This window comes from Spermophilus citellus (assembly GCF_964194105.1).
Source record: "Spermophilus citellus genome assembly, chromosome: 3".
NCBI lineage: Eukaryota > Metazoa > Chordata > Mammalia > Rodentia > Sciuridae > Spermophilus > Spermophilus citellus.
The window spans coordinates 230,389,980-230,410,479 of NC_138184.1; the positions used below are offsets into that span (position 1 = coordinate 230,389,980).

At 56.2% G+C, this 20,500-nt stretch overlaps 1 pseudogene across 1 annotated transcript in view; it reads left to right on the plus strand.

Annotated features, from left to right (window-relative positions):
• Positions 1–1,077: 1,077 nt before the first annotated feature.
• Positions 1,078–20,500, plus strand: part of LOC308643525 (oxysterol-binding protein-related protein 9-like) — a 48,464-nt pseudogene continuing 29,041 nt past the window's right edge. Inside the window, exon 1 of the transcript in view lies at positions 1,078–1,223. The product of the transcript in view is annotated as an oxysterol-binding protein-related protein 9-like (transcript). The remainder of the gene's footprint in view (positions 1,224–20,500) is intronic.

Here is a 20,500-nt window from a genome sequence, read left to right on the forward strand (position 1 = left end):
AGGTAGAAGAGAAGGAGGTGGAAGAGGTGGAGGTGGAGGAGGTGGAAGTGAAGGAGATGGAGATGAAGGAGGAGGATATGGATGAGGTGGAGAAGGAGGTAAAAGAAGTGGAAGAGGAGGTGGAAGTTAAGGTGAAGGAGGTGGAGAAAGCGCTGGAGGTGGAGGAAGTGGAGGTGGAGGAGGTGGAGGTAGAGGTAGAGGAGGTGGAGATGGAGGAGGTGGAGGTGGAGGAGATGGAGAAGGAGGTGGAGGAAGTGGAAGTGGAGGAGGTGGAGGTGGAGGAGGTGAAGATGGAGGAGGTGGAGAATGAGGTGGAGGAGGTGGAGGTGGAGGAGGTGAAGATGGAGGAGGTGGAGAATGAGGTGGAAGAGGTGGAAGAGGTGGAGAAGGAGGTGGAAGAGGTGGAGAAGTAGGTGGAAGAGGTGGAGAAGGAAGTGGAGAAGGAGGTGGAGGAGGTGGAGGTGGAGGAGGCGGAGGAGGTGGAGGTGGAGGAGGTGGAGGAGGTGGAGATGGAGGAGGTGGAGGAGGTGGAAAAGAGGTGGAGGAGGTGGAGGTGGAAGAGGTGGAGGTGGAGGAGGTGGAGGTGGAGGAGGTGGAGGTGGAGGAGGTGGAGGTGGAAGAGGTGGAGATGGAGATGGAAGAGATGGAAGAGGTGGAGGAGGAGATGGAAGAGGTGGAGGAGGAAGTGGAGGAGAAGGTGAAGGTGGAGATGGAAAAGTTGGAGATGGAGGAGGTGGAGAAGGAGGTATAAGAGGTGGAGGTGAAGGAGGTATAAATGGAGGAGGTGGAGGAAGTGGATGTGGAAGAGGTGAAGGAGGAGGTGGAGGAGGCAGAGAAGGAGGTGGAGGAGGAAGAGGTGAAGGAGGAGGTGGAGGAGAGGTAGAAGAGGTGGTGAAGGTAGAGATGGAGGAGGTGGAGAAAGAGGTGGAAGAGGTGGAGGTGGAAGAGATGGAGGTGGAAGAGGTAGAGGTGGAAGAGGGGGAGGTGGAGGGGGTGGAGATGGAGGAGGTAGAGGAGGTGGAGATGGAGGAGGTGGAAGAGGTGGAGATGGAGGAGGTGGAGGTGGAAGGGGTAGAGATGGAGGAGGTGGAGAAGGGGGTGGAGGAGAAGGTGAAGGAGGTGGTGGAGGTGGAGGAGGAGGTGGAGATGGAGGAAGTAGAGGAAGTGGAGATGGAGAAGGTGGAGATGGAGGTAGAAGAGGTAGAGGTGGAGGAGGTGGCGAAGTGGGTGGAGGAGGTGAAGGAGAAGGTGAAGGAGGTGGCTGAGGTGGAGGAGGAGGTGGAGGAGGTGGAGGAGGTGGAGGAGGAGGTGGAGGAGGAGGTGGAGGAGGTGGAGATGGAGGAGGTGGAGGAGGTGGAGATGGAGGAGGTGGAGGAGGTGGAGGAGGTGGAGATGGAGGAGGTGGAGGAAGTGGAGGAGGTGGAGATGGAGGAGGTGGAGGAGGTGCTGGTGGAGAAGAGGCTGGTGGCAGGCCTGGTGGTGCTGCGTGGGAGGTAGGGGTAAGATGGTGGCAGGGTATGGTGGAGGTGGTGATGGGGTGGTGGTGGTGGAGGTAGCGGCACTTGTTCTTTTTCTTCATAACCTGAATGGCAGACAGCTGAGAAACCATAGTCCACCGTCATTGTAATCTGGGCAAGCAAGCCCTCTTTGTTCTATGTCTTACTCTATCCCAAACCCACTCCTGATCCCTCTTCCACGGAAACCCACTTTAACGTGATCGTACATATTTTTCTTGTCATTATAAGTACCACTGTTTAACATCAGTCATATGTTTTTTAAAATCATAAAAATGCTAGTTGAGAGTCTATGTCCCATTATTTTCAAAGGAAACTTTTAACCCAAAATTCCAAACCAACTTCTTAAAGTAGCTGTAGCCCCGGTGTCAGGAGCAGTCACCACCAGGAGGATGAGCATGGTGTGCACTGGCAGACCCTCACCCAGCCCCGCAGCACCTGAGCTACACAGCCTGTCTCAGAGGAACACCCAGGAACTCCACCCATAGTAATGGATGTAGAAAGTAGCTAAAGATTTTTCAATTTTGTTTTAGGGCTGGGTGTGGTGTCACATGCCTGTAATCCCAGTGGCTCGGGAGGCTGAGGCAGGAAGTCCCAAGTTCAAAGCCTCAGCAACTTAGCAAGGCCCTAAGACACTTAGTCGGCTTCAAAATAAAATGGGCTGGGGATGTGGCTCAGTGGTTAAGTGTCCCTGGGCTCAATCCCCAGTACAGAGGGGGGCGGGAAGGCATGAAGTGGAAAGCATTGCATTGAAAGGAATGAAATCTATGGAGGTTGGGTATTTAAATAGCAAGAGATGTGTCACTAGGGGAAACAGTAACCAGGGGACTCAACCAGAGCCCCTGTGCCCTATGGGAGCATGTCATAAATTGACGTAAGTGGCAGTGAACTTTAGATCAATCATTTCATATCATGTCTTTCAGACCTGGACAGCCTACCCTGGAGTGTCCCTTCACTGCCACTTTTGACCCTCTCAGCCCCTCCCCTCTGGTGAGCCTCCAGGTCACCTCCAAGGCCCAGCACAGTCCCAAAGCCAGAGCAGATGGGGAGCCCCTGAACCTGCCAGAGTCTCCCGGGGTTGGCCAGCACCGCAGCGGCACCTCGTGGGGTGCAGCAGGCGGGTACTGATTTCCCTGCAGAATTCCAGACGGCGTTCCAGCACGGGTGCCTGCTGCCCTGCCCCCCTCCCTGCCCTCCCTGCCCTGCTGCCCTCCCTGCCCTGCTGCCCCACTGCCCTGCTGCCCTCCTGCCCTGCTGCCCTGCTGCCCTCCCTGCCCTGCTGCCCAGCCTGCCCTGCTGCCCTGCTGCCCTCCCTGCCCTGCTGCCCAGCCTGCCCTGCTGCCCTGCTGCCCTCCCTGCCCTGCTGCCCAGCCTGCCCTGCTGCCCTCCTGCCCTGCTGCCCTCCCTGCCCTGGTGCCCTCCTGCCCTGCTGCCCTCCCTGCCCTGCTGCCCTCCCTGCCCTGCTGCCCAGCCTGCCCTGCTGCCCTCCCTGCCCTGCTGCCCTCCCTGCCCTGGTGCCCTCCTGCCCTGCTGCCCGCTGCCCTCCCTGCTCTCCTGCCCTCTCTTCCCTCCCTGCCCTGGTGCCCTCCTGCCCTGCTGCCCTGCTGCCCTCCTGCCCGGCCTTCCCTGTGCCCTGCTGCCCTTCCTCCAACAGCGCAGGCTGGTCCACTCTCTGCTCACCTGGTATGAGTGGCCCAGTCCATGTCATGTGGTTCTGATTTGCATTTCTACAGTCACTAGGGGAACTCAGGACATCTGACAGTGGTGGACTTTCTGAGTCAGAGGTCACCCGGGAAACAGAAGCCTCACCAGGTATTTCACATGAAGGAGATTTAGTTTGGGGACAAGTTAGAAGTCACAGGCATGGCTGAGAAGCACACAGGGGAGAGCAGAAACCCCAGGACTTGTCAGTGAAGGAACTGTCCATCCTGAGGCTGAAGAGACACGGAGGGAGCTCCACAGGCACTGCTACAGGGCTCCAGGAGGGCTCCCCAGAGCCTTGGGAGCACCGCCACCCTCTGGACCCAGCCAGCAAGGCCAGCGCCACCACAGCCACAGCCATGACCCTGACCTGTGAGATAAAGTGGGATCAAAACTCCGCCCATCGCCCAGGGCCTGTGCCTCCTCGTTGATACTGAGTCACAGTGGCTTTTATGGTCCCCAGCCACTAGCACCAATTCAAAGCTGGTTCAAACTATCCCCAAATCAGAGCATTCCTCTCCCGGGAGTACACAGGCCCCATGGGGCACATCCCCTAGCCACACTGGAAAAGCTAAGGTCAAGATTGTACTTATTCTGGTGACAGGATTACGGTGTCCTCTTCAAAGGTACCCAATCTTCCTTTCTTTCGGAGGTTATGAGTCAACGAGTCAACCACATCTGGCAAACTGCATGACAGGCCTGATCTCTCCGTGTCTGCCCACCCTCCATAGAGTCACTTAACATTATTCACAGATTGTTAGCCACCCATCCATTCACCATGAGGAAATTGGAACCAGCTAGCTCCTGCTCAGGTTTCCTGCAGTTTGAAATACTTTTATTGGAACATCCCGCGTTGCCCATTACAACAGCTATTCCTGACTTGTCTCCAAAGTGGAATGCTGCTGTTTGAAACTTGCCACTCTGGACCCAATGCCCTGAGGCAAGCCACAAGTCCACTTCAAGGCAGTGCTGTGGGTTGGCTATGAGGTGCCCTCTAACGGCTCCTGGGTTAATGCAAGAATATTCAGAGGCAAAATGATTAGATTATGAGAGTTGCAGCCTAATCAGTCCGTTCTAGTTAGAATGGGTGGTAAGTGTAGCAGGTGGGGTGTGACTGGAGGAGGAGGGTCCCTAGGGCGTGTCCTGGAAGGGTGCATCTTCCCTGAGACCCTTCCGACCCTCCCCTGCTTTCTGGCCACCATGTGGGCAGCAGCCTCCCTCTACCACACCCTTCTGCTGTGAGGCTCTGCCTCACCTTGGGCCCAAAGCAATGGATTCGGCCCACCATGGACTGAACCTGTGAAACTCTGAGGCAAAAATAAACTTTCCCTCCTCTAAGTTGTTCTGGACAGGCATTTCAGTCACAGCAGCAGCAACACAAAAGCCGACTAACACAGAAACTGGTACCAGGAGTGGGGTCACTGTTGAGTAACCTGAACCTGTGGGTTAGAGCCTTTGGAAATGGTTTGCAGGAGGAGTCTGGAGCAGCTTGGAGATGAAGAATGGCGAAGGTTTAAAATTTTGTAAGCACAGTTTAATGGGTGTTTCTAGTGGGAGTTCAAAAGACCAGAAGGCCAAGAGGAAGGCGGACTGTGCTCAGGTGGTCTCAATATGGAAACGAGGACTCTGCTGAGAATTGGACAAGAGGCCACTCATGTTATATTCTGTAAAAGAACTTGTCTACATTTTCCCATGTCCTGAAACTGTGTGAGGCTGAATTTAAAGGTGACAAACTTAAAAAAAAATCTGGCAGAGAAAATTTCATAGCATTCAGTCAGTGGCATGAATTTTGCTGGAAGTTTCTACACCGATTGACTGTGAGAATCAGGAGCAGAAAGCAGAGCTGAAGAGTTTTAAAAACTTGCAAGTTCATCATAAAATTACCTATAAAACTGTGGCCAAGGGAGGTGTGCTGGCTGAAAGGGTTACAGCCACTTAAGAGTTACTAAGTGCTTTGCACAGAGACAATAGAAAAGATGGCTTGGGGATTACTTGGGAATTTGCAAGAGCACAGCCACTCCAGGATCAAGGGTATAAAAGGGAAAGAGATCCTGGGGGATTCTGATGCACATGGGGGCCTACGAAGTCGTTTGACTGTGCTGCTGCCCAGGAACTTAGAGGACACTGCAGCCATGATCCAAGAGGACCAGGTACTGCACAAGCTGGCAGCAGACCCTGACATCATTGACATGGTGCTGGTTCTGCAGGAATGCAGGATGCTGAGGTCAAGGGTCATGGAGCCTTCACAGAGATTTCAAAGGAAGGTCTAAGGAGTCGGTGAAATGTAGCAGGGTCAGAATTCATTTAGGATGCCCCAAGAAGGTGATGCATGACCCTGGGAAAGTGGAGCAAAAGCTGAACTGGGGACCCAGGAATTCAGAGAAGCCAGTGCTATGAACTCCCTGCTGAGAAAAGCAGCTGGTGCAGAGTGAGCAAGGTTAAAGGGACCACATGACTACAACAGCAAGGCCAAGGGGCCAGACTGCCCAAGCCACCTGCAGAGCACACTCCTGCCATGTTCCTAGATGCTGGGCCGAGTTCCAGGCAGAGCTGGGGACCTGGTGTCCAGCTGGGTTTCAGGCCTCCTTTGGCCCCATACCTCTGTGCCCCTCTTCCTCCCTTTTGTGATGGAAATGTTTGCTCTGTTGATTGGATATGTGTAATTTGCTTTTGATTTTTAGAGGTGCTCACAGAGTTTGGCTTGGGTCACAGAGGAGACTTTGGACTTGGAATTTTGGACATTCCTTAACTGATAAGCCTATAGGACTCTTGAAATGGACTAAATGTATTTTGCATTGTGCGAGGGGCATGAGTTTTTGAGGACCAGGTTTGCATGTGTCCCTGAAAAGCTCATGCCCAAACCCCTGATTCTCAGGAGCTCTCAGGAGTTGGAAAAGTTGTGCACACATCCAGCTGTTAAACAGCAGAGAAATGTAGGTAAAAGCCACCACAACCACTTATGGGGGAAGATCTGGGACCTGGGGTGGCCGAGCAGTTCACAGAGCCACCCAGGCACCACACGTGGGCTGGAGCAGAGGTGGAAGACTGGCCCCTGAGCCCTGAGAAACATGCACAGCCTCCAAGTGAGGAACAAAGAGAGGCCACTCCCAGAGACGGGGGATGCCCTCCCAAAGCCGAGGGACCCCAGGCTTCCTGCCTGGTGGAGGGATCTGAATGGGGCAGTGAGACCCCAGAGTCAACAGTGTGCATCTTGATGGATCACTCCCCAGGGCTGCACCCCAGCTCTGTATTGGGTCCTCCTGATGTGGGCCTTGGTCCGAGACTGCAGAAGGGGCCTGTTGCCAGAGGGACTAAGGTGATGAGGGCGGGAGGGAGTGTCCCCACTTTACCTCGTTCCCTCGGGAATGTGGGCAGATGACCCAGCGAGTTAGCATCGCGGCCGTCGTTAGTATCTGTCACTGACTGGCCTCACTGAACACTGAATCATAATCCACCGTCAAGGAAAGGTCTCGCCGCCCCATGTTCTGTTTCCCACAGATGCACCACCACTGAAGTGCTGGTAGCCTTTCAGCCATATGAACATGAATGGCCCCTGCCTTTCCCAGCGCTGCAGCCCTCCTTATGTCTCAGGGGGTGTTATTTGTGGACTTAGCAACAGATGGTACCATTTTTGAAGGCAAGAATGAACTCAAACTCAGGCCACTGATTTTTTTTTAGTTCTACAACTTCTTGTCATTCTAGGAAGCATACCATTAATGTGCAGAGTGAAGCGCCACCGTTTTCTTGCTCACCCTACACTTGTCCTCACTTAAACTTGCCACGTGTGTGCAGAACGTCCTCCTCTCCTCCTGCTCTCTGGGAACGGGAGCAAGACGGCCACCCGGGCCCTGGGGCACGTTCCTTCCCTGCAGCCCTGGGATGTGATGCCTCTGCTAGCCGACATCTCACCTGTGGTCAGGGTAAAGCTGATCACGTAATCGCTGCCACCCCTGTGCCGTGAATTCTGCATCTGGAGACAGCGTCACTCAACTGCGTTTCCAAGTGTGACTGGAACACAAGGCCGAGCTGGGGGCCGGAAGCTCCAGGAAGATTGCTGTTCCCCGTATCAAAGACCGGAAACACTATTGCTTCATAAAATGGATGAAAAGAACTTCAAGGAGTTCTGAGTGTTTCATGACAGTAAATTCAATGCTTTAAAAAAGTCAGGCTCTTTTTCAAGAACATTTTTTCTTCTCATGATTTTGGAGTTTCTGTTTCACCCATGTCCTGGTCCCCCGTGGGGATGTAGGCTAGAAGGACGCCCTCACTCATGAGGGATTTCAGGGAGAGCGGAGCAGGGTTTCCTAGTGACTGCCCCTGTCCAGGCTGCTGAGGCCTCCCTCGTCTGTGACGGGAGCTCCGGAAGCTCATCTCGGAATCACTAATCTGTGGGTCTGAAGGCGTGAGCACAGGAGGGAGCCACACGTGGCGAACAAAGAGGAGGAGGGCTTTGTGACAAGGTTCTCCCTCAGGGTCCCCTCCCTGGCAGGTGCGTGGGCAGACAGGCCCTCCCACAGTGCTGCGCCAGGTCCCCCAAACGCCATTATACGAGGGACCCTGTGGCCCCCGCAGCCCCTCGGGGGTCATACTGTCGTCTCCCTTCTACAGATGAGGAGCCCCAGCCTCAGGGAGGTTCCGCAGCTTCCCCAAGCTCACAGAGCAAGCTGATGCCGAGCTTCGAGCCAGCGGGGTCTCTGGCCCACTGTCATGCACCTTCCCCTCAAGATGAAAACCAACCAAAACAGCAACGCTGGGCCTCCTTACGGCCCAACTGTAACTCCGCTATCAGTTCCTCTGAGTCGCGGTTCTGTTACCAAGGGGGTGGCCAAAGAAGGCGGCAAAACATTTATGGGCTCAGGCTTAAAACAAATCCATCTTTCTAATGGCCCACAATTACCAAATAAACACTGTGATCTGGTGCACTTGGGTCCCATTAAGGTGCTCTGTAATCGAGTGAGCGGCACGTGGTGTGGGGCGGTCCCTTCTAGATCCAGCCAAATACTTTAAAAATTCGTTTAGGGACACTGAGCACTCTTGGAGCTTGTCAATCAGGGTAGTTAAATTACTAGTCATGATCACAGCTTCAAAACCCTGTCAACCCCTCAGAAAGTACGAAAGCGGCTGGCCTGAGGTTACAGGCACCATCGCCAGCTGGGTGCAGTGGTGAGGTTTAAGGGTTTCTGCATCGTGTGTATGTGGGTGACATCGAAAACACGTCATGTGTCCCCTGCCACAAGAGTGCAGTAGCAGTCATCACACAGTCCCGAGTCTGGATGGAAGTTTGCAAGGCTGATCTGAGGAGTGAACCACCTGCCCGGAAAGGAGAAGAGAGTGGAAGCCCGCGAGGTGCACCTGGTCTCCAGGGCCTCCCTCTCTGCACTGCCCTGCCCTGGGACAGAGTGCTCCACCACGGAGTGGGGTGGTCAGAAGCGTGGGTGGCCCCTCCAGGTGCTTCACATGGGAGAGGTGCTCACAGGTCACGTGCCTCCACCTGGAGCACAAGGACACCTAGCCCAGTGGCCCCACAGACCTCCCGTGGGGAAGCCCGCAGGTCCACCTCGTCCTCCAGCAGGGGGTGATGTCAGTCAGAGCTGAGCTGCCCGTCCCAGTGGGTGAGCTAGGGCTGGACCATGGTTGGGAAGGGGCTTTGACAGTAGCCCAGCAGGCGGCCAGGAAGGTGGCATTGCTGGATGGAAGAAGCTCACATCTAGAACCTTCCTTTCTCACCTAGCCTTTGGCAAATCTGAAGGCCTCTAACGTCCTGCTCCTGCAGCCAAGCCACCAAGATGCACTCCTGCCCGGGACTTCAGTGCAGGAGCAGGAGACCTCACAAGCTGAGGATGACTCGCAAGGTGCCTAAGTGCAGGGTATTATTAGCCTAAATGGCTGGATGCTCTCGATCCTCTTCTTAATGGATGTGTATTTCCATGTCACAAAACCACACCTGCAGTTGGCAGTGAAGGCTGAGCCTGGAGCCGTGCGAGAAATGGAGAGTTAGAGGAGCTGCAGGGCGGTGAGGGAAGGAGAGGGAGCTGCCCAACAGCCCTGCACCCCCAGGGCGCGGGCAGGGTGAGACGGGAAGAGGCCATGGGCCTGAGATGGCAGGGAGGCCGGCCCTGCCTTCCACAGAGGACAGCCCTGTCCCGTGCACCATCTTTTGCATGACTTGGTTTGAATGACTGTCTTCTTGTTCACAGGTAAAACTCAGGGTTTACTTCAGGCAGGTCCCTGCCAAGCCGTGGCAGGCTCTGGTGGAGCAGACTCAACAGGGACTCCAAAGTGTGTCCCCGCCGTGGAGAAGGCCGTGCTCCACCCAAAGGGCTGAGAATAACAGCCCGCGGTACTCACCGCAGCACCCCCCAGGTCCCTGTGAATAAATGCAATAGGTCTGTGGGAAAGGCGGCATCCGCAGAGACCCCGGAGGGAAAGAGGAGGGGGTATCTAAACGGAAAGGGTGCTATCCCAGAGTGGAGAGCTTGGGTGGACATGGGGTCACGCTCTGGCCCAGGGTCGAAGGGAGCCGGCCACAGCACGGATCATGACGTCAGCAAGACTGCAGCCCTTCCCGAGCCATCATCTCCTCAGTGAGGACAGGGGCTGCCGAGGCCGTGAGTCTCAGGGGGCCATGCTGGGGCTCCAGGGCCACAAGAGGCGCAGGACAGGGGACCTGGGCCCACAGAGCCACTGATCATCCAGTGTGATAATCCTGGGAACAAGGACAATGTGCAGATGACACTGCACAGAATGCTTGTGTTGCTCCAAGATTTTAATCTAAGCTCCGTGACTTTCAAGAGCTCTTAATTACTATGAAAGAGATTGTGGCTGAAGTCATTAAGATTGAAATTACAATATTAAGAAATAGGAGAATCAAAAGCTTATTAATATAACGATCTGGCTGGCTCGCCAGACCAGGTCCCCGTCCCACAGTGCAGGTGGCCACCTCCCTCCATGTCCATCTCCAGCCTGGCTGTGCCCTCCTCAGAGCCCTGCCCGCCCCTCGGGGCTCCCAGAGGGCCAGATCTGCTCCTGAAGTCATGCCTTTCTCTTTTTGGCTTGTAGTACTTTTTGCCAAGAGCCCAAATGCTGCCAGCAGCTGCCAGCGCAGCCTGGTGTGCCTTGTGCCCACAAGTCCCCACTCTCCTTGCCCCCTGAGTCCCACCACCATGGCCAGCTTCCTGCTTGGCTTCGTGCCTGCTCCACTGGACCCAAAGGAAAGCCCCTTCCTCTCCTGTTCCTGGGCCAGGAATGAGCAGGACCCCACAGTGGCACCTCAGGGCTCATTCTGGTTGGAGACATGAGGTCTACCCCATTCTCACAGCAGTAGACACAACGGGAACACACGGGTAGGGAATATTCCAGAAAGATGGTTTCACAGAGGAAATCTGAGCTGAAACCTCGAGCCCAGGACAGTCTTTGGAGAGTTGGAAAAAATCAGAGCTTTTGACAGAGCCAGTTGGACCCAGGGTCTGGTCATTTCACCAGCACATCCTTAGGGCCGGCGTGACTCTAGGCTCCAGGGTGCTGCCGTGGACAGAGTGAGACCTCCTCCTGGTGTGGACCTCACTCTGGTGGCCGAGTGTCTGGAGAGAAGAGCTCTCAGGAGAAGCAGCGTCTGGAATGGGAACAGGTCCCAGCAGCTGCTCGCCCCACGCAGCCCCTTCTGCCCACTTAGGAGCACAGGGATCCCACAGAAACCTGCAGCGCCTGGCCTGCTCTGGCCTATTGCCACAGACTGACCCTGAGCACTTCCACACCGAGTAGATGGGACCAGGCCCAGCACAGGGTTCTGTGATGCTGGCTACATCTGAGCTGTCAGGTCGAGGTTCCTTGGGTTACCAGCGGAAAATCTATGTGGCTGTGATTTTATTCCATTTATAAGCTGCAGCGGTGTTTGTTTTTCTTATTTTGGTGATTAAAGTCCCCAGCGTGAGTTTCTAAACCCTCATTTGTATACACGTCTGAGATTGAATCTCATACAGAAAGTAGGCGTTTGGAAAGAACTGAAAGCCACCAGGACTCTTTGGGGTCCTTCAATCCTTATGAAAATGAGCTCTGGGTGCTTAGGGGCCACCTCTGAAATGCACCTACTACTTGGGAAGTACGCACAATCACGCATGCGGTATTAACGAGGCAGATGGATTTATTACTCAGACGCAGAGGTTGGTGGGGAAAATGAAAGTACGGGGAGGTGAGGGAGGAAGCCCAGGGGTCCTGAAATGTCAGGGCTATTCTCCTCCTGCAGTGAAGCAAGGAGGGGCAAGTCCAGACCAGTGGGCCAAGGGCAGGTCTGGCCCCATGTCTCCCCACTGTCCTGGACTTCATCCTAGACCAGAGGAAGAGTCCACATGCACAAGGGCATTCAGCAGCTTCTCACACACGTCCAGCACCAGACGTCTACCCCCGGGCGGCCAGGCAGAGGAGGGTCAGAGCAGAGTCCAGAGGAGAGTGTTTGGAATTCGGGAGGCCCTCTGGCAGGTATCGGGGCCCAGTCAGATAATTCTGGCACCTAGGCACTGAAGTTCAAAGCCAGGGACAAAGAGAAAACTGAGATACTGAGTTCAAAGTCAAGCAGCAATGAGAAGAAATTCATGTTAAGTCTATGAGCTACTAATTTGGGCCCGTTGGGAAGCTCCACCCCAACCTCTGTCTAGGTGGAGCTGGTCTCTAGATGGAGCCCCAGCTTTGAAGTTCACGGAGATGGCTGAGGGCAGTGTGATCAGGCGCAGGTGGAGCCAGCCAAGGGGAGAGGGCATCAAAGACAAACTTGGCTGGCGCACCATTTGCTCAGGGTTGGGCCTAGCTCAGGTTACAGCCGCCGTAATCCACTCTGCTCACCACTGTTTGCTTAGGTTTAACTCCCAGGTAGAATTCTGGTTTTGTTTCTCACTTAGGGAAAAAAATAGCTTTGTAAAGGGAGGTTACTAAATAAAACTTTGAGAACTCTATTCACCCTGCTAGGTTGACTTCTGCCTTGCAATTTGATCCTGGCAGGTTACTGTTCGCGGATAGCATTCCCAGGAGACTAGAAGACTCTTGAAAGAAATTCTTGCTGAATGTGAAGCTGCCTTGGAGGTATTCCGCCTGCCCAGCTCCAAGCTGACAGTTTGGGGACAGTCCAACCCCAACAGTGTTTCTTTATTCCTTCCGGAAGCCCGGGACGGCCTGTTGTCAGGCAGGCAGGGTGTTAGGTGCCCCAGGACACGAGAGGTCGTAAAGCACGTGCTCCTTCACCCTCCGTGGAGAGAGCTCTGCCCATCAACCTTGAATGTTTCCCAGCTGGCCGAAGGCCGCCAGATCAAACGGGAAGCCAGCAGCCCTGAACTAGGACCTTGGAAACAGCCCAGTGGACAGGGTCAAGCCGCAGTGGTCGGCAGCACTGGGGGCGCCTGGAGCGCACTTTCCTGTACCGATGGCTGCTCCAGCGGCCAGGGCGTACAGGCGAGCTCCAGTTAGGAACACAGAGGTCCCACGACACCACCTGGCCAGCACATGCAATTGGGTCTGTGTCCTTCACTAACCGCAGCCTCTGAGTGGCCCTTGGCTCCTTCTGTTTGCGAAGTGCCGTGCTTGCCCTTGGGGGAAACAGACTCAGGGCCCAAGCACAAGATCAGGCACAGCGATGCTGTCACCCAAGCAGTCCAGAGATGGCTGTGGGCTGTCCCGCCCGGCTGTGTGGGAAGCAGATGGAGGTGGAGGCCTCACGTAGGGACGCGTGCAGGGTGGCCTCTGGAATCACAAGAGCCTTTGGGATAGGAGTTCAGGGAGCAGGGTCAGTGACTCGGCCCAGGCCCGGGGCCCACCCGGGCTCTGAGGTGTGCCCCGTGGACACCAGCAGCTGGCCTCTGTATACTGCTCTGGGTCAGCAGAGAGCATGTGCCCTGGCAAGCCTGGCCCTGCCCTGCCTGCAGGAAGCTGTGTCCGTGGCGGTTTGCACACGGGAAGGGAGGTCCTGGACTCCTGAAGGGCCCATTCTGGCCTCACAGCACCAGGCCAGGACCAGAAGCTGGGCACACGGGTGCCACACCAGGGACTCTGCTGCCCGCACCTGCAGCACACAGCCGAGCCCAACGTCTGGAATGCTCCTGAGGCCTGGTCCTCCCCCTGGAATGCACGTGGACTTTAGATGCTGCTACCCAATGCCTGGGCAAACCCCAAACGCAGATTCCTCCAACATACCAACGTCCTGTGTCCCCAGACACGTGGCCTGGCGAGGGGCCAAGAACAGGGCACGGGCAGACTCTGCTGCCTCCAGCCTCTCGACTCAACGGCGCTTCAGAGCACAGCAGCAGGGCCGGCCGGCGGGGAGCACCCATGGACACGGGGCCGCGCCGAGGCGCCAGGAGCTCTCTGTCTTCCAATTCAAGCACTCGTCACTCAGGGAGGTGGGTCACAGCGGCCCGCAGGGCAGGCTGCGTTCCCCGGAGGACTCTGGCTCCTTTTGTCATTTATCTTATAAAACTGTGTATTTCTGTGAAAGAAAAGAAAATGTGAGACTCCCAGGGGGCAGGGTGTGTGCAGGGTGGACCGTCCTCCCTCCTCCAGCCTGCATTTAGGAGGCGTGTTCAGGTCCACTCACCCAAGTCAGAGAGTGTGCCTGTCCTCGGGCCTCTGGCCATGAGCTGGGAGAAAGATGTCCCCACAAAGTGATATGCTTGTGGGCCCAAAGGGGCTGGACAAAACCCACTGGGGAGGCAGAGAAGGGGCAGTGAGCCCACGTCACATAGGTAAGAAGAGATCCCTGGGTGGGCCTGGGGCTGCCCCTTGGAAGACGGAGGGCACCCCAGGGAGGAGGGGGCACCCCCAGGGAGGAGGGGCACGTGGGAGGCTAGGAAGGGCTGGTGTGTATCATGATGCCACCTCAACAGGGAAAGGAGCTGGACTCAGGCTGGGCGGCAGTCAGGTGCGGACTCACTGGGGCCGAGAGGTGGGGTAATGGGGTGGCGGGGCTCGGGACTCCTGCTGTCCCCCAGGACGGCTGTCTGAAGTCTCCTTTCAGAGCACAGGTAGCTGGATGGGAAAGGAGACAGTGACAGCCGTCAGGTCCTGAGCTTTACAGGGTCGGTCAGGAGCATCCGCAGCTCTGGCTGCCTGGCTGGGCTGGCATGGTGACTGTCCCGGGGTGGGGAAGGCCACCAGGAGCCCTACACAAGGGAGACACTGCCCTCAGGATCCACGTGCGCCTCTGAGGGAAGTGGAACGGGGAGGAAGGGAACAGGCTCCAAGGACAGGGCTGGGGAGGACAGAAGTGCCACCACTCAGGGAAGACCTCCACAGGAGTGCGCTGAGGGACACCCCCCTTCCCTGCAGTGTCCTTGAGGCACTTCCCATTTGCCGTCGACACATGGTGAGCAGAAATCCTCCTGCAGCTCCTCAGGCTTATCCCCAAGTGAAGGGGCCCAAAGCACCTTCCTTGATGGCATCTGCACTGAGCTCCTCTGGGCTCAGTCTCAGGCGTCCACCGGCTGACCCCAGCCCTGGGCACCCAGGAGCAGCTCAGACTGGAGAGGCCCAAGCCCCAGCCCTTGAGTTTTCTGTCCCCACCCTGCACCTTCCTGCCCATGGCTCAGGCCAAACCCTCTGCTCCTTCGGTCCTGCTGTCCTCTCAGCCTACAGCTGACCCAGCAGCAAAGCACGTGGCCTCATCTTCCATCCACACCTGGACACTACCACTGTCCAGCCCCACCTGGGCGAGGGCTTCCACCCTTGGCCAACAAACTTGTCTCAAGGAGCAGCCAGGTCATCAGAAGCAGGACAGAGCAGTGGCTGAGGCCACAGAGAGAGCAGCGCCCTGGCGCCCAGCTGGTGGGGGCGAGGGGGGCAGCAGGCCTTCCCCCAACACCAGGCAAGGAGCGTGCACGGCAGCTCCTCCTCTGGTACACACACAGAGCAGAGAGCAGGGACCAGACACCGTCCACTGTGGGCAGAGGCCGAAGCACCACTGCCCTTCCAGGCATGAGCAGACTGGACACAGTCCAGCCATACCACGGAATGTTCCTGGGCTTCCCAAAGGAGGAGACTCTGACACCCTGCAGATGGACCTGAGGACGCCAAGCCCGGGGACAAGGACAAAGCCCGTGTGGTCCCACACGCACCAGGCACTGAAGGGGCCAAAGGCAAGGGGGAGGAAGCAGGACAGTGGGCACCAGGCTGCGAAGGGGCCAGGGAGAGGACACTGGCAGGGACAGAGCTTCGTTTGGGAGAAGAAGAACATTCTGGAGACTGATGGTGGAGACGGCGGCACAACGGGTGGCTGTGCCTGATGATCTGAACTTGGCCCCTGAAAGCCGCACAGACGGCGGGTTTCACGTGTGTATTTCTCCCACACTGGAACACGGGAAGCCAGGGGACGGTGCTCAAGGCCCGCTGGACACCACCAGGCTGCCGTCTCGCGGCTGCTCATGCTCAGCAGCAGCTCTCCTGCCACTTCCATGGAGGGCACAGTCCTGCTCCCTCTGTCACCACCGCAGCCCCAGGTGCCCCTTCAGCCTCCACCCAAGGAACCCAGGCTTCCCTCCCACCCATCACGCCCTGCCACCATCTCCCACGGCTCCGCTACAGAGCGGTGCTCATTGGCTTATGGAGGGTCTCCTCAAAGGAGAAGGCCAATCGATTAGAGCTGGAACCCCGGGGTGCCCCCCTCCTGCCTGTCAGTGAGAGAGTGGGAAGAGTCAGGTTGATTCTGGGAAGGACAGAGGAACATTCCTTCAAAACACCAGCTCTCCTAAAACTCCAAGGCTGTGCCTACTAATTTTGTCCCTTTATGTGAAGATAATGATGTTTAAAGAAAGCCCTGTGGGGTGTGTGTGCAGAGCAGAGAGCTAGGTGGCTGGGTGGAGAGGGCTGTTCTAGCAATGCCTTCCCCATGGACCGGGTGCTGCAGACTACCAGCCCACCATTGCCGTCACCCTGCACAGGCCAACACGGCCCAACACAGCCCAGGGAAGAGTCTTCACCACATTCAGCTCTGAAACAGTCGGGGAAGTTGGGCAGAGCGACGTCTTCCCGTCTCACTTGTAAAGTATTTTTGTAATGAAATGTCCATCTCTGGCTGCCACACAGGACTTCAGAGGCTTCAAAAGGCCGAACTGAAGAACCACATATTTGAAGCTCTGCACAGTTGAAAACCCTCTTGAAAATGCCGATAATATTCAAACAAATAGCTGGATGTTTGGGAAGAGAAAAACATTCTTTGCTGCCAGGGTTTTCTCTAACCCTCAGCTGTCAACACAGGCTAAGACCCCACCTCTCAGATGCCGGCTGCACCTGACGCCCCTCACCCACCGCCACTTAAAATACTTTGCTTCCTTTTAATCAGAATAAGCTCCGATTGTCTCCCTTCAAACCAAGATTGTTGTTTTTATAACGTTAACAGTCTGAAGCCGCCCAGCCCAGAATCCACGCCGCCTCTGTTGTTGCGTGGCCTTGGAAGGGCTGCCCCAGTTTTACAGATTAAATGGAATTTACACAATTAAACACTCCAAGACGTAGACAGAGCTGCCGTGTCAACACTGGGAAGAGTCTGTCATTTCAGGGAGCACAATGTGCAGCAAAAAAAAAAAAAAAAAAAAAAAAATCCAGCTAGCAGGGCCCCCGCCCAGGAGAACGGCCTCTGGACACCCTGGACGAGGTGGGGAGCGGGGAAGGGGACCTGCTTCCTTCTTCCAGGCCTGGGGTGAAGTCAGCGCACTGACCCTGAGAGGCACAGGTGAGAGCCAGCAAGGCCCGCTGCCCTCACCCAGGTTCTCGATCGATCAGGCTTCATTAAGCTGCTAAGTGGCTTCTGCACTTCGAGCGGGAAGAACCCGGAGCAGTTTGTTCCAATCCTCTACAAAAACATTTCTCTCAAATTATTTTCAAAAAGACCAAAGCTCCTATTACCTGAATAATCTGATTATATAAGAACAGAAGAACAGTCGCGCTCAGCCGGCGCCACAGTCCAAATGACACGGAAGGAAAAGAGGCCACCCCGAGGCCCAGACAGACCCATCCCCAAAACAGTCTCCAGTGGAGCTCCCCGCCAGCCAGCCACTGTCCCAGCCATGGGGGACTTGGTTGTCAGAGCCAGCACCTTCTGAGAGAAGCCCTCCCCTGTGGAAAGAAGGTCAGGGCCCCCATCCTGGTTTTTATGATCTATCTGGGGGGAGCCTTGAAGAAGAGAACATGGCGTAAGAATAATGGGTTCCGAGAACAAATGGACGTTTGCTCTGTGTGCCCCTCGCTGTTCCGGACCTGCTAAGTCACCACCACACTGGTCCTTTCAGCCAGGCTCCCGTGTGGCCAGCCCACCCCCCCCCACCCCACCCCCACCCCACCCACCCCCCCCATCCCCCCCCTCTCAGTGGAGTGGTAGGAAACCGCATGAGAGGAGGGCCCAACCACGGGAGGCAAGAGCTAGGAAGACGGTTCCACCTTCATCCGGGAGGCCCAGGAGGGAGCAGGCATCACCAGGAAGCCCTGGGCAAGGGTGCCAGGCCCCCTGAGCGGTTGTGGCCCACCTGCTGTCATCGCAGCCAGCGCCAAGGCCCGGTGCTCTGTGCTCCAAGGTTGCGTCTCGCAGCCGGCTTGTTACTACAAGGCTCTGAAGCCAGTTTCCATTAAATGAGTGCTTTTTGAGATTTTTGTCATATCGTTAATAACTTCATTCAGCCATGAGCCAACCCATGTGGACCTCACTCACCACCGGCCTTCGCAGTACGTGGACGCATGGGTAATTGCTTACCGCTGCCTTTATTTTCCCGGTACTTCATGTAGGTTGTTAATTATCTTTCCACAGCTACACAAAGGAGGCATGTGAAAAGACGCATCTGTCTTGGAAATGATTTCATAAAAATACGCAGGTGAGCGTATGCACAGAGACGCCAGCCCTGGGTACAGTTTTTGAATGCGAAACAAAGCCATGGGCCTCACCGTGCCTACAACTGTCCTTAAAGGACAGGTCCATGCAATTTCCTCAAGGCAGTCCAACCTGGAGGTCACTGCACCTGAATATGCAAATCTGTGAATACAAAAGATGACCTGAGGGATCTGACCCACCCTGTGGACCAGAGCTGCTCTCCCTGGCCTGGGCCTCCCCGCCCCCCCCCCTTGAGCAGGCAGCTGAGGACCCCAGGCTCCTGCTCTGCAGACCCCTCCAGCTCGCTCACCCCGCTCTCCCTACAGACCCGGCACCGGGCAGACCGTCTCAGGGTGAGGCCAGAAATGCTGACCCGGGAACCTGGTTCTCCCGTCCTGTGGGCGGCAGACTGTGACCCAACCCACTGTATTCATTCAGCTCCATTAATTGACTTATAAGCACCATTTAGAAAATGGTAAAAAATCTTGAACCCACCGACAGGGCTCCATAGAGTCAGTTAGACCGACAGCACCCCAATGTGTGAAGTCAGGAGCACATAAAACGGAACACTCAGGGCAGCACGCACCAGAGACCTGGAGCCAACACTGTGGTCACTGCGCCTCCTTCTGCCTCTGCGAGTGGCCTGGCACGCCTGCAGCACCCTGCGTCCCTGCAGCACCCTGCGTCCCTGCAGCACCCCGCGCCCTTCTCTCAGAGCCTTGGGGCTCCCGACTCCTGAGCACAGCGTCCCAGAGGGGTCGCCCATTTTCCCCGCACGGCCCTTTGCCTCGGCCTGGTCCATGTTGTGGAGGAGCCACAGGAGGCCATCTGAAGTGCATCGGTGGAAACCCAAGTCGGAAAGCAACGTGGCCCCGTCAGACTCTGTTCCTGGATGTGGGCATCTGCGAGCTCCCCTCCTGGCTGGGTAGGCAGGGCAGACACAGTGAGGCCCCGAGAATCAGAGCCCGATTCATCTCAGCAAGTCACAGTCCTTCCAATGTCCAGAAATGATTTCAGTGCTCTAAAAAAATTACTGGAAGTCCAGAAAGCTCATCTTTATAAAAATTATTATACCTTTAGTTTGCTTCCTGCAGAAAGGTCAGAGGGCCTAGATCCAATTAATGGTAAAAATCTCCTTCAGCCCACAACGTAATTTAGTGGTGACTACATTTTATTATCCCTCCAGTCTCCTTGAGACAAAAGCTACCACGGTGTTATCTCAGCCCTTTACAAAGAGGCTCATTACGGACAAAATCCCTGTATATAAAACAAAACATAAAAATCCTACAGGTTCTCTCAAAATGGATTTGTCACAACAAATAAACTGCTCAAGACCACATTCCTGATCTTAAGACAAAGAGAAGGAACAGGTCGCTCCCTGGGTGCTGGGTAAATGCGTAATTACCGAATGCTTGTGCCTGGAGCAGAAAAGGAACCTCCTGCACATGTCCCTCTGTGCCCGCCCGCCCGGCCAGCGCCTGCTGCTGTTGTCTGTGGCTCTCCAGCCGAAGTGGGCCTTGCTTCCTGCCTGGAATGGCTGGAATTCTTGAGTGGAGAGAAGCCCAAGCCGGGAGTCAGGACAGAGGACTGCCAGCCTCAGCAGCAGCGGCAGCCCTGGCGTCCAGCTCACAAAGCAAACAGCTGCAAAGAGTTCCCTTTAAGAACGAGGCGTGGGCTGGGGGTGCCGCTCGTGAGGAGCCCTTGCCTGGCCAGCACAGCCTGGTTCCAGCCCCAGCACCTCCAGGAACAAAAACACAAACAAAAAGAACAAGGCGTCCTCTGCCAAGGAACCCCTTCCCCAGGAGGGCTTGGGCAGGTGAGCCAGTGCCTGGGGCAGCACACCAGGACCCTGGGGAAGTGCCGGGCCCCACAGCCTAAGGGCCCTCTCTTGCCCGTGTGCCATGGCTGCTACGAGCCCGCGGGGCATGGCTCTGCCCACAGTGAGAAGGTTCTCAGGGCTCATCACCTGTGCCCTGGCCAAGGGGACGCCTGTAACTCTCCATCACTGTGGCCCACAGAGAAGCCAGCCACACCTGGGGTCAGCAGATGGGTGCAGGCTGGGAGGACTAGGGTCCACTCAGGCAGGTGGACGGGGAGCCCCCTCTCGGAGGCCACTCTGCAACGGGCTCCTCTGGAAGGCAGGTGGCTTGGGGAGAAGGTCCCGCCCTGTCCTATCTGCTCCCAGTGCTGTCTGCATGAAGGGCAGTAAGCAAGACCCCAACCCCTGGCCCAAGGCAGAGAGGCTCTTCCTGAAGGGCCAGGGTGACACCCAAGGGGAGCAGTTCCCCACGCGTTCCTGGTGATTCATGGCACACGCGGACCCGGGAGAGTAAGGACAGAGCGAGGAACAGCTGGGACCTGCCCGCACTTCTGGCTTTCCTGGGAGCTGCGGGAACAGCACGAGAGCCCGAGCACTAGGTGAACGCCCTCCTCCTCCGTCCCTCCTCGCCTC